Source organism: Manis javanica, chromosome 14, assembly GCF_040802235.1.
Source record: "Manis javanica isolate MJ-LG chromosome 14, MJ_LKY, whole genome shotgun sequence".
NCBI classification, from domain to species: domain Eukaryota; kingdom Metazoa; phylum Chordata; class Mammalia; order Pholidota; family Manidae; genus Manis; species Manis javanica.
This window is the reverse complement of record NC_133169.1, coordinates 64,813,815-64,826,450: the sequence shown is the minus strand read 5'-3', so window position 1 is coordinate 64,826,450 and position 12,636 is coordinate 64,813,815. Positions and strand designations below refer to the sequence as shown.

At 34.6% G+C, this 12,636-nt stretch overlaps 1 pseudogene; it reads left to right on the top strand.

Annotated features, from left to right (window-relative positions):
* Positions 1-3,242: 3,242 nt before the first annotated feature.
* LOC108404524 (olfactory receptor 2T8-like) lies at positions 3,243-4,156 on the top strand (annotated as a pseudogene).
* The last annotated feature ends 8,480 nt before the right edge of the window (positions 4,157-12,636 follow it).

Here is a 12,636-nt window from a genome sequence, read left to right as displayed (position 1 = left end):
ATGCACATGGGTGGGCAGATCCTCTTTGATATACTGATTTCCGTTCCTTCAGGTACATCCCAGCAGTGGTATCACTGGATCAAGTGGGGTTTATGTTTTAAGTTTCTGAGTCACCATCACACTGTATTCCGTAGACTGCTCCATTTCACATTTACATCAACAGTGTCTGAGGGATACCTTTTCCCTTACCTTGTTAATATTTGTTATCTGTCTGACAACAGCCATGGTGAGATATGTGAGGTGATATCTGGTTATGGTTTCGATTTCTAGTTCTCTGTCCATTAGTGATGTTGAGGCACCTTTTCAATACCTGTTGTCCATTTGCATATCCACGTTGGAAAAATTATACTCAGGTCCTTTTTTCATTTTCTAATTAGATTATTTGCTCTTGTGATACTGAGTTGTGTATGTTCTTTTAACACATTTTTGGATATTAAGCCCTTATATGCGGTGGGCAAATATTTCATCCCTTTCCATAGACTGACTTTTGAACCCCAGAAAATCCATAGCTTTGCTGTTTACTCCATATAGATTCTCAGATAAAAGCCTCTGTTTGTCTATCCTACAATCTGAAGAACTGAAATTTATGCAAGCTGACACAGTCATCAGGTAAAAACTATAGTAATAACCTGTCAATTCATTCAAGTGAATGATTTGGCTGTTACTATTTTAGTTTTTACAGCATAGATTGATTAAACATCTCAGCATCCTAAAGAAAAACAGTTCAGTTTTAATGTTAGGGCAACAAAGATCAGGAAAATGTAGAAGGAAAATTATAGATACTATCCTAAATTTTCTGCGAAAACTCTATAATAGGAAGGGTGTATCTTTGTGCCTTCTATTAGCATTGTCAAAGAGATGATTCTGAGACTGAACACAAAGATCTAGAAATTTAAGAAATATTCTAAGCAAAAGTTTGGGAACAGAGGAAAAAAAAAGATTTCTGAAGCCACAGTGAAAAAAAGAAAGATAAATACTTATGTTTTAGATTAGTAAATCTTTCTGTTCCTGCACTAGTCAATGTTGAACTTCCATTCTTCCACTTAGTGCCCACTATTCTTTACTTGCAAGATGAGCTAATTCTTCATTTGTATTTCCAACCATAATTTTTATGAGTTGGCAATTTAGTTAGGAATTATCTCTTAATATCTTACTTGTGTAGGTTTACAGATACTTAAATCAGTGGAAAACTGACTCATTCACATAGCATGAAAGTAGAGTTAGGAATATTAATGCAGTACCAATCAACCCAAATGTCCATAGATGGATGGAATTAATAAGGAAATCATTATACATACAAAGAAATATATTATTCACCTTAGGAAGGAATGAAATTCTGACACATTTGCAGTGTGGATGAGTGATGAGAATGTTATGTTAAATGAAATAAGGCAGTCACAAAAGGGCAAATTTTGTATAATTCCACTTATCTGATGATCCCATAAGAGTCAAATTTAAAGAGACAGAATAGTAGTAGTAAGGTGCCTGCCAGATTCTGGGGGCAGGGGATATAGAGGGCTACTGTTTATTGGGCACGTATTTTCAGTTTGAGAATATGCATATGGCAATGGATATTGGTGATGGTTGCAGAAAAAAATGCAAATATGCATATCACTGTACTACAGAATACTTAAAAATGGGTACAATAATAGCAAAAATTATTTTAAGAAAATGACCCAGCACACTACAATGACTGAACTACAGATTTTTCAACACTAACTTGCCTTATTTTTTATTGTTGTTTTTAAAAACTAAATAGTAAGTGGCATTCAGACTCCCACCTCTTAAAATTGTTCTTTCTCTTTCTCAAGTGCTCACTTACTACACACACACACACATGCATACACAAAGGCACCATTTACTTTTTATGCATTGATTTTAGAACAAGTTTAAAGTTTTGTCAACATTCAACAAGGAGAGATCAGAATAATGGAAAATAAGAAGTCTTCCAATCAAAGAAATGAGTCAGGAGGATTAGTTACTATGTGTTAAGAGTGCAAGTCACAAATATAGGGCTTTGCAGATAGAAAAGTTTTGGAAAATGCAAAGAGAAAGTGGGCTCTGTGACGTCTAACTCTGAGCCAACCAACTAAAACCCTCCAGCAGAATGCCGCCCGAACAACCATGATGCTCCCGCAGTGGGGCTGGGGACTGAGTGAGACCTGGCACTGCCTTTGTCTGCCTTCATTGGCCTTCCAGTATGGGAGGGCTGTGTGCAGTGGGGAGAAGGAATGAACACGGAGGATATGGGGACTCCTTACCTCCATGTCACTTCACTGAATGACATCAGATCCTTGAGACTGAATTACCATCCCCATCTCTGGTCATATTTATTTAAAAAGAATAAGTAGTTCCAGTACCAGCAGATAAGAAATGAAATTGCCCTTAAATATGTATGTTCTCTTGGCACCGAGGAGGAAAGTAATTTATCTCTGTTGGGTGAGAAACGAATGACTTTTTATTTTTTCTTCTTTATCAGAAGATACTATATTACTGTGAATTTGAGGGGAAATAGTGTCATTACATGAGTGCCTTTATACAGTAAATGAGAGCACATTAAGCAGTACAATCTTGCTTTGGGGGAAAGTATTCTAAGAAGGTCATTCTTGTTTTTAGTGTATGACGTGATACATTCAAGCTAAAGGCACTGTCAATTCCAAGTAGATATGTTTCCATCTGCAGACTCAGTCCTGTCAGTTCCTAGACCATAGGAAATAAGGTGTCTTGGTTGGAAAGGAAAGAATGCCTTCGAAGATTACTCAACGTTAGGAGAAATTATCTGATTTTGGTAAGTTTCAATAAGTTTTGAAATGTTACACAGGTATATCTACACTATCAAGTACTTAGCATTTACGCAGTTAAATCCATCGATTTAATTCAGCTTCCAAGAATATTACTGTGTATGATACAAGGCTAGAACAAATATGTTATAAATTATGTAATTAATATCTTGTCCATGTTTGTTACTATCATAGAGCATAAAGATACACTTACGAAGAATTCTCATTCATTGTGTCAAACAAACTAAACTCAGAAGTACTTAAAATTAAAACCTTGAAAATAGGAAAATATTGAAATTAATTTTGTGCCCTAGTTAAAAGATTTTGCAAATGGCAGATCAAGTATTTGAAATAAGTTTTGTTATTTTCAGTTACTTTCATGAAAAATGTAATTGAAATGGAGCAGTGTGACTGATGAAAACTCATCTATTTCGCTGTTTCAGTGTCAATCCTGTTGAAATCATGGGAAGTGGGAACACCACCTCAGAGTTCATTCTCCTAGGACCTTTTTACCACTCAGGTGCCCACCCATTCTATTTGTGATGGCTCCGACAGTTGCCTTCACCGCCCTAGTGGGCAACGCCCTCATGATCCTGCTGGTTCACCAGTACCCTTGGCTGCACACGCACATGTACCTCCTGCTGAGCCAGCTCTCCCTCAGGGACCAGGTGCAGGTCTGTACCACTGTGCCCAAGATAGCTGTTCACTACGTCACAGGGAGAAAGTCCATCTCCCTCACTGGCTCTGGGGTGCAGATCTTCTTCACATTGGAAGGAGGTGGGTGCTTCCTATTGGCGGCCATGTCCTATAATCGCTATGTGGCTATTTGCCACCTCCTGAGATACCCCATCCTTATGAACTGAAGACTATACCTGCTAATGACCTGGGGGTCTTGGTTCCTGGAGCAGCTGATGGGCTCATGCAGGCTGCTGCCACCCTGGGCTTCATGTTTTGCAGGGCTCATGAGATTGACCATTTCTTCGGTGACATGCTCATTGTGGTGCCTTTGGCTTGTGCTGTTACACCAGCTGTGTGTTAATGCTCCTGGTCCCACTTTCCCTCATCCAGGTTTCCTATAGTCTCACCCTGGCTGCTCTTCTCCAGATGCATTCTACTGAAGCCCACAAAAAGGTTTTTGCCACCTGCTTCTCACATTTGCCTGTGGTGGGACTGTTCTATAGAGCAGGCATTTTTACTTACATGAGATCCAAGTCCTATAGGTTAGCTAACCATGACACGATTGTGTCAGCATTTTATACTATCTTAACCCCTGTGTTGTAACCCTCACCTACAGTCTGAGGAACAATGAGGTCAAGGGAGCCCTGACAAGGTTTATGGGCCAGTGTCCTGCCTTAAATAAGATTCCTAGAGAGTAGTTATATATGCATTATATTTATAACGGTTATTTCTTTTTCTTTGAAATGCTGATGGACCTCCATATATTGGGACTGTCTATTACATTGTCGTCAAGAATAAATTGTGGATGTTAAAAGTTTGTTGATCACAAATCCTTATTACAGTGTTTCCACACCACAACTCACAAATTTATTCAATCAATTAACTTGGCTACTTTTGCCTAGCTGGCTGTCTTATGCTCTTACTGAATGGTTCTACTGGAGTTATGTATTTGATATATGTTTAAATTATTGACAAAATTTTGTTTATAAAAGAAATTCATCAAGGCATGTGTTGCCACAAAGTAGGTATTTTATTGTGCCACCATCTTTATATCAGTGATTATCAAACTAATGTTCCTTTCTACCTGTAATAACTTCCTCTCAGATATAGTCCATTCTTTATGAAATACTATAAACAAAGAAATCACATTATTATATATATAACAACTATTATATGGAGTTTACCTTGGGACTTCCTGAACTACAAATATATTTGAAATTTATAGTGAGGTGTAACTTCCATCCGTGGAAGAGAAAGCATGGACTAGAATCATCTTCTCCATTTATTTACATGAAACATCTTTTTCCATCCCTTCACTTTTAATTTGTGCACGTCTTTGTGTCTGAAAAGAATCTCCTGTAGGCAGCATATGTATTGATCTTGTTTCTTTACTCTGCCCCTCGTGTCTTTTGATTGGTGCATTCAGTCCATTTACATTTAATGTAATTATTGGTAGGTATATATTGTCACCAGTTTATTAACTGTTTTCTGTTTGTTTTGTGGTTCCTCTCTGTTCCTTTCTTCATCTTTTGTTGATGGTTTTCTTTAGTGTTGTGTGGTTGGATTTCCATTTTTTTACTTTTTTGTGTGTCTGTTACAGGCTTAGGTTTGTGGTTATCATCAGGTTCAAGGACAGTTTCTGAAGAACATAAAAGCCTATATTAAGTGGATGATTGCTTTATTTCAAACACAATCTAAAAGTGCTTTTGTCTTCTTTTTCCTCCTCTGCACTTTATGTATTAGATGTCATAATCTGCATTTTTTTGTGTATCCTTTGAGTCATCTTATGTAAATTTACTACCCTTGTTTTGTTTTAATTTTGTGTGTGCTTGGTAATTAATTGGTCTACTACCTTTAATGTGCATTTATTTTCACTGGTGAAAGCTCTTCAGCCTAAGGAACATTTCTGTCTACATCAGTCCTTTTAATGTGTTCTGTAATTCTAGTTTAGTGGTTATAAATTCCTTAGGCCTTCATTTACCTGGGAAATGGTCAATTTCTGCTTCAGATTTGAAAGAAAATCTTGCTGGGGTGAGATTCCTGGTCGGAGGTCCTTCTGTTTCCGTACATCAAATTATTCATGCCCCTCCCTCTGGCCTATAAAGTCTCTGCTGAGAAGTCTGATGATAGTTTCATGGAGTTTCCACTATAAGTAATCTTTGTTCTCTATCTGGCAGCTTTCAATACTCTCTCCTTATCCTGAATCTTTGCCTTTTTAATTATTGTATGTCTTGGTGGTGTCCTCCTGGGGTTCCTTTATTAGAGGGTCTCTGGCCTTCCATAACCTGAGTGTCTATTTTCTTCCCCAGAAGTTTTCAACAGTTATTTCCTCAAAGAGTGTTTCTAACCCTTTGTCTCTATCTTGTCCTTCTGGTATCCTTATTACACAAATATTGATTCATTTGGAATTATTGTAGAGTTCTCTTATCATTCTTTCATTCCAAGAGATCCATTTTTCTCTCTGGTTCTCAGTTTCATGTGTCCTTATTCAAGGAGATACAAGACAATCCCACAACTAACATTATAATCAATGATAAAAAGATCAAATAATTTCCTCCAAGATTAGGAACAAAGTATGGGTGCCCACTCCCTCCAGTTCTTTTCAGTAAGGTACTGAAAATCTTAACTAAAGCAATTAGACAAATAAATAAAACATGTGAAATATATCCAATTTGGAAATGAAGAATTAAATTGTCTTTATTTGCAAATGACATGACCTTTTTTATAGAAACTCCCAAGAGCTCTATAAAAAACTGTTAGAATTAAAGTAAATTTGTATGATGTACAATCAACATATACATTCACTCGTTTCTAAATGGAAAAATGAACTATATGAAAATAAATAAAATATTCCAATATATAATACCTTCAAAAACAATAAAATATTCAGCAAGAAATTCAAATGAGATAAAAGATCTGTGCTCTCAATTATAAAACACTGATTAAAGAAATTAAATAAAATATAAATAAGTGAAAATATGTAGCATGCCAGGGATTGGAAAAATTAATATTGTCATAATGACAAAATTATCCAAAGCTGTTTATAGATTAAATGCAGGTTTTATCAAAATTATAAAGGCATTTTTCACAGAAATACAAAATAATTTTGAAAGTCATATGGAAGCATAGAAATACCCTAGTAGCCAAAGAAATTCTTAAAAAGAAGAACAAAACTGGGGCTTCACAGTTTTTTGATTTCAAACTACATTACAAAGATATTGTAATTAAAACAATATGGCACTGGCATGAAAGAAGACTCATAGACCAATGGAACCAAGTCAATATTCCAGAAATAAAACTCTGCATGTACAATGAAGTAACTAATAATTGACAAAGGAGTCATATGACCTAACAATCTGTTTTGAAAAGACAGCTCCATGCCTATGTTCATTGCTGTATTAGTCACAAAAGTCAAACAAAACATAAAAACAACCTATATCCATTGAAAGATGAATGAATAAAGGTAATACAATATAGGAGATCCTTCCATTTACATCAAAATAGATGAACCTTAAGGACATTATTCTAAGATAAATGAGTTAGATAGTAAAGATGAATACTGTATAGTGTCACTTATACATGGAATCTAAGTAAGCCAAATTAATAGAAACAGAGAGAATTCTGGTTGTCAGGAGCTGGGGTTTTGGAATATATAGCAGATGTTGATCCGAAGGATCAAACTTCCAATTTTAATAGAAATAAGTTCTGGGTATTTAATGTACAGCAGGGTGACTAGAGGTACCAATATTGTGTTATTCAGTTGAAAGTTGCTGAGACTGTAAATCTTAAATATATTACCACAGACTCACATGCACATGAGGTAATTTTGTGAGGTGATGTATGTCTGAATTAACATCTTTGTGGTAACCATTTTGCATTATATAAATCTATCAAATCATCACATTGTGCAACTTAAACTCAATGTTGTACATTAATTATGTCTCAATAAAACTAGAAAAATATACTAAGTATATTAATACAGTCATGTAAATCAACATAAATGATTTGTACAATTCTTATATCTGCTTTAATATCTGTTTACAACAGTCATTTATAATTGATAACTTATAAAATAACAATGAGAATTTCACCCTTAAAATTACAAATGGGAAAATTTAAAGGATACAAATTATAAGTAATCCCTTAAGGCTTTTACGTCTGTTTTATCAACCAACAGCTATGTTTAGGAGAAAATAGAAATAATGATCAAATAAAAATATTTGAAGATATTATGCTTGCTGATGCCAATATTCACTAACTGTTTAAGTGAGGTGACAGACAAGGTAGATTGGTACTCAAGTTAATCTAAGTTTTACATATCTAGCACACAATACAGTACTTTTCAATTATATATTTATTGTTTTGATGCATTAATTATCATTTTACTTCACATAGTTGCATACCATAGAAAAGGAAAAGTTTTCTAATTTTCCACAGTCTTGGAAATCCTGATCTAAATAACATGTGCAGTCTGTATTGAAGAGGTTTTTAGGATAAAGGTTATACAATTACATGTGAAAAGTAATAAAGGCTATAAAAGGTGTACAGTCTCCTGGATAAATAAGTTATGTCATACAACGTGGTAGACAAAAAGAAAGTAACACAACTAAATGTTTTTAAACACAACAGTTTAGATGAAGGATATTTCTTTACTGATAAGGGAAGCAATTAAATACAGTAGAATTCAGACTGTCAGGTGATATTAACCTAAGTTCGTACCTGAAATTTTACTTTAAAGATTGTTACCAGAAACTCCTGGGAAATGTAACAATTTCCTAATCACTGTGGTGAAAAAATGCTATCATTACATTACTGTGAGTATTACCAAAAGAAGGGATAATTTTATAAATCTTTATTCCTCTCCAGAGAAAATGTTTCTGGGGTACACACCTGAGGTTGACTATCTGCTTTGTATCCCTTTCTCTTGAGAAACTGAATAGATTGTACCCTGGAGGCCACCTAAGAGCCCGTTTATGTTCTTCACGCTTCCTTTTTTACCTCTTTCTACCCCATATCCTTTGGTTAAATCATTATGACCAACCACGAATTCATCATGCACATGGTTTATCATTGCTGCTGGAGATGAAACTGGTTGGTCAATTAAGCCCACTTTGTTCATGAGAAGAAACAGTAATGACAGCAGTGAAAAAAATACCCAAATAAAAACATTAATTTAGGTAAGTTATTTCCAGTTTTTTACAAAAGCCCCTTTACTGGCAGCCTATGATACATAGAATGTCTACATGGGCATCTTTTAGTTTTATAGATGTGGTAGTCCCTGCTCTCAAAGAAAGTTATTCTGAGAGATTTAGTATACAGATGTCCACCCAAATAATAAGGCTTAGAGGTATTGATGTTATTTAGTATCTGAAAACTATAGCTATGGGTTATAGTTCATATTTTTAAATGACTTTTAGGTTGAAAACTCTTCCAACAGCTCCATTTCCAAAGCTGTTCTAGAAATATTTAAAAGTATATGTCATTACACATTTCTGAATTTCTCTTCCTTATAATATAAGCCGGTCCTCTTGATTTTATGCTGATGAGACTATAAAGTATCCAAACCATGACAATTCAGTTAATGTAGAATTATGGTTTGTAGTTTTCTTTTTTCATATTTGTCTAGTTTTTGTAGTTTGACCTCCCAGAATGAGTTTAGAATTATTCCTTCCTCTTCCATTTTTCAGGAATACTATCAAAAGAGTATTAGCTCTTTAAAAGTTTGGTAGAATTCACCCATGAAGCTGCCAGGTTGTGGGATTTTGTTTATTGGGAATTTTGTGATTACCAGTTCAATCTTATTAGAAGTAATTGGTCTGTTCAGGTTTTCAGTTTATTCCTGGGTAAGTCTTGAAAGATGGTATGTTTCTAGGAATTTATATATTTGTTTTAGTTTGTCAAATTTATTGGCATATCATTTCCCATGCGATTTTCTTATAATTGTTTGAGTTTTTCTGTGTCAGTGGTAACTTCTTTTTACATTTCTGATCTTTTCTTTATTTTTGTCTTCTCTTTCTTTGCCTTGATATCTCTGCCTAAGGGTTTGTCTATCATATATATCGTAGAAATATATATTACACACTTCTGAATTTCTGTGTTCTTTCTAGCATGAGATAAATTGGTCTTTGATTTTATGGTGATGAGACTATAAATTTTCCAAAAAATAAAACTTCAGTCAGTGTGATAAATTCAATGTTCAAATAATATGTTGATATCATTAAACACAACTATGCAGCCAACACATACAAGATTTGGTTCTAGTGTGACTTTTCTAGATGTTTAAGTTATACACATGATCTGCTGCAGTTAATATTTTGTCTACACAAGGGGTGGAATGTGGTATTTGAGGGAGAACAACTCCATCCACGCATTTGTTACTAAAGAGAACATGATTGTTTTGGGCCATATATAGTCAGAAATTATGATAATTTCCATGGATGCCTTGAGCACAATTTTCAATTAATATTCTTTAAGTATTCTACATTTGAGAGTTTTATTTATTTCTAATGTACGAGAGTTAGGCTCTATCTTCTTAATTTTGTCATCTATTCAATAATGAATTTTTGGCTTTTCCTCTTTTAGAAGCCAGGTATGTTTCAATAGATGTGTTAAAATGGCTGTACTTGGAGAAGTGCTGTGGACCAGCAATCTAAGATAAAGGAATATGCCCGGGGAGATATGAGAAAAGCTGAGGCTCTGGTTACATTTGTTTTCCACAAGAGTTTTTTTGATAACATGATGCTTAAAAAAACCATACACCTCACTGTTTCTTGGAATTAATATTATTGAAAACTTAGCTTCAATCCACTTCAAGAGCATTAGCCTGACTCTGAATGGAAAACTCACATTAAACTTCAAGAGGAGTTTAAGCCTTCAATAAGATAGGCACAGATGACATAAATAACACAAAGGAAAGATGTCAATCTTAATACTCCCTCTATGCAATCATTGCCATAGTCTACTCCTAGAAATGTCATCATTTCATTCAATTCAGCTATTATTCTCCAAACATATTAGACTAGTTGTATATTCATTATATTTGTTCTATTACTAATTCATACAGATAAAGGTATTTTTTAAGTATAGTAATTGTTTTCATTATTCTATAAACCAGAAAACTGTTAATAACAAATTTTCATTTCACAGCTACAGAGCTAATAATCTTTGTATCCTTTTCTGTCTAGGTCCATTCAATTAGAATTACATAATTTTGATTTATGTGTTTCAAATAATTTATTTGCTGTTCAACAATTCTCTGATATGAGTTTAATCTCACAAATGGAGACAAAGAAAAATTGTAAATTGCTTCACTTTATTCTCAAAAAGTCATTTATTCCTTATTTTTGCAAGTTGGAACACATAGGCTTTATGTTATGAAAATAGATGAGCCACTCCCTATCTTGCCAGTTGCTATATTAGCCAAAGTTTCCTGAAATGTATTATTTTGTTTTGATAATTTTTCATTCATCTAATTATTCCATTATCTAAGTCTGAACTATTAAAAGATGTGATACAAGAGTAAACATGACATAGACTCTATTATTCAAGGGCCTTGCAAGTTAATTTAAAATACATAAATTAAGGATCAATTGAATTGCTACAGCTTAATTGTTTTGACAAAGATAAAGGGCTCTGGGACACACACCCAAAATAAGCTGGAATGAGTCTTATATAGATTATAACTACTACTCTTGATAGTAAAAAAACAAGAGTGTTTGAATAATTTTACATTTGGCATTTTCATGGTGAACTTACACCTCATGTGAGTTGCAAAAGAACAGTCAAAAATATCTGTGTTGAAATATTAGTTTCACTTACTTATAAGTGTATGATAAATCATGGGAAAAACTTAACATCTTACAATCTCAGTTTTTTCATTGGTAATCAGATAATATGATTTCCAGGGGAATTGAATGAAAATGAATTAGATAATGTATGTCATAGTTAAGTTTGGGTGTGATAAAATGTTTTTGTTTTAATATAGAATTTATTCTTGAACTAATTTGATGGTAATGAATCAATAGAACTAATATGACTACATCATACCCCAAATAAATTGTATTTATATTTTCACATAAAAAAAAATCCAAAATGGATTGATGGCCTGATTAAATCTGGTTTCTGAGCTTCATGCTTCTGTAAACCACAAGACCTACATGCAGGTGATGGAATTTTTGAGGGGGCTACATCAGCCCAGTGCTGTGGAGTTCCTTCCCAAGGGGTTTTATGATGACCCAGCTAAACAGTCGCTCCTGTTTTCCCTGCTCCTCTGCATTTATCTGACCACCATGGTAGGAAACCTGCTGATCATCCTAACAATCATCTCAAATGCTTGTTTTCACTCCCCCATGTATTTCTTCCTTAACAATTTGTCCTTGATTGATCTCTGTTTGTCTTCCACTACAGTTCCCAAAATTCTTGTAGACATCCAGACAGGAAATTCCACCATCTCTTTCAATAGCTGCATGATGCAAATGTACCTGTTTATCTGCCTCTCAGGGTTGGACACATTGCTTCTCCCTATCATGTCCTATGGACGTTTTGTGTCCATCTGCCTCCCTTTATCCTACTTATCCATCATGACTCCCAAATTTTGTGCCTATCTGCTGGCCAGCTCCTGGATCTTTGCCGTCTTGAGTGCACAGATACACAGCAACTTATTGGTGCAATTACCCTTCTGTAAGGATAACAAAATTCCTCAATTCTTCTGTGATATTCATCCATTGCTAAAGTTGTCCTGTTCAGATACGCACATCAATGAGTTATTTATTTTTATTGAGGGGGGACTTGTAGTGGTGGTGAGCTTTACCTGTATTTTAGTTTCTTACATACTTATTGGTTGTGCTATAGTCAGAATACCACCAACCACAGGGAAGTTTAAAGCATTCTCCACGTGTTCTTCTCAAACCTGTGTGGGCCTCTTGTTTTTTGGTACAATAATTGTTGTTTATTTATGTCCCTCCACCTTCCACACAGCTGAAACAGACAGAGCAGCAGCTGCAATGTACACTGTGATCACTCCCTTGTTAAACCCTTTTATCTATAGTCTAAGGAATACTAATCTGACAGGAGTTCTTAGGAAAACCATCCAAAAGAAATTGTTTATATGATATATTTCAAGGTGTGAGGACTTTTCAGGTGAACATATAAATGAGTCAAAAATTTTATTAAATGGTCC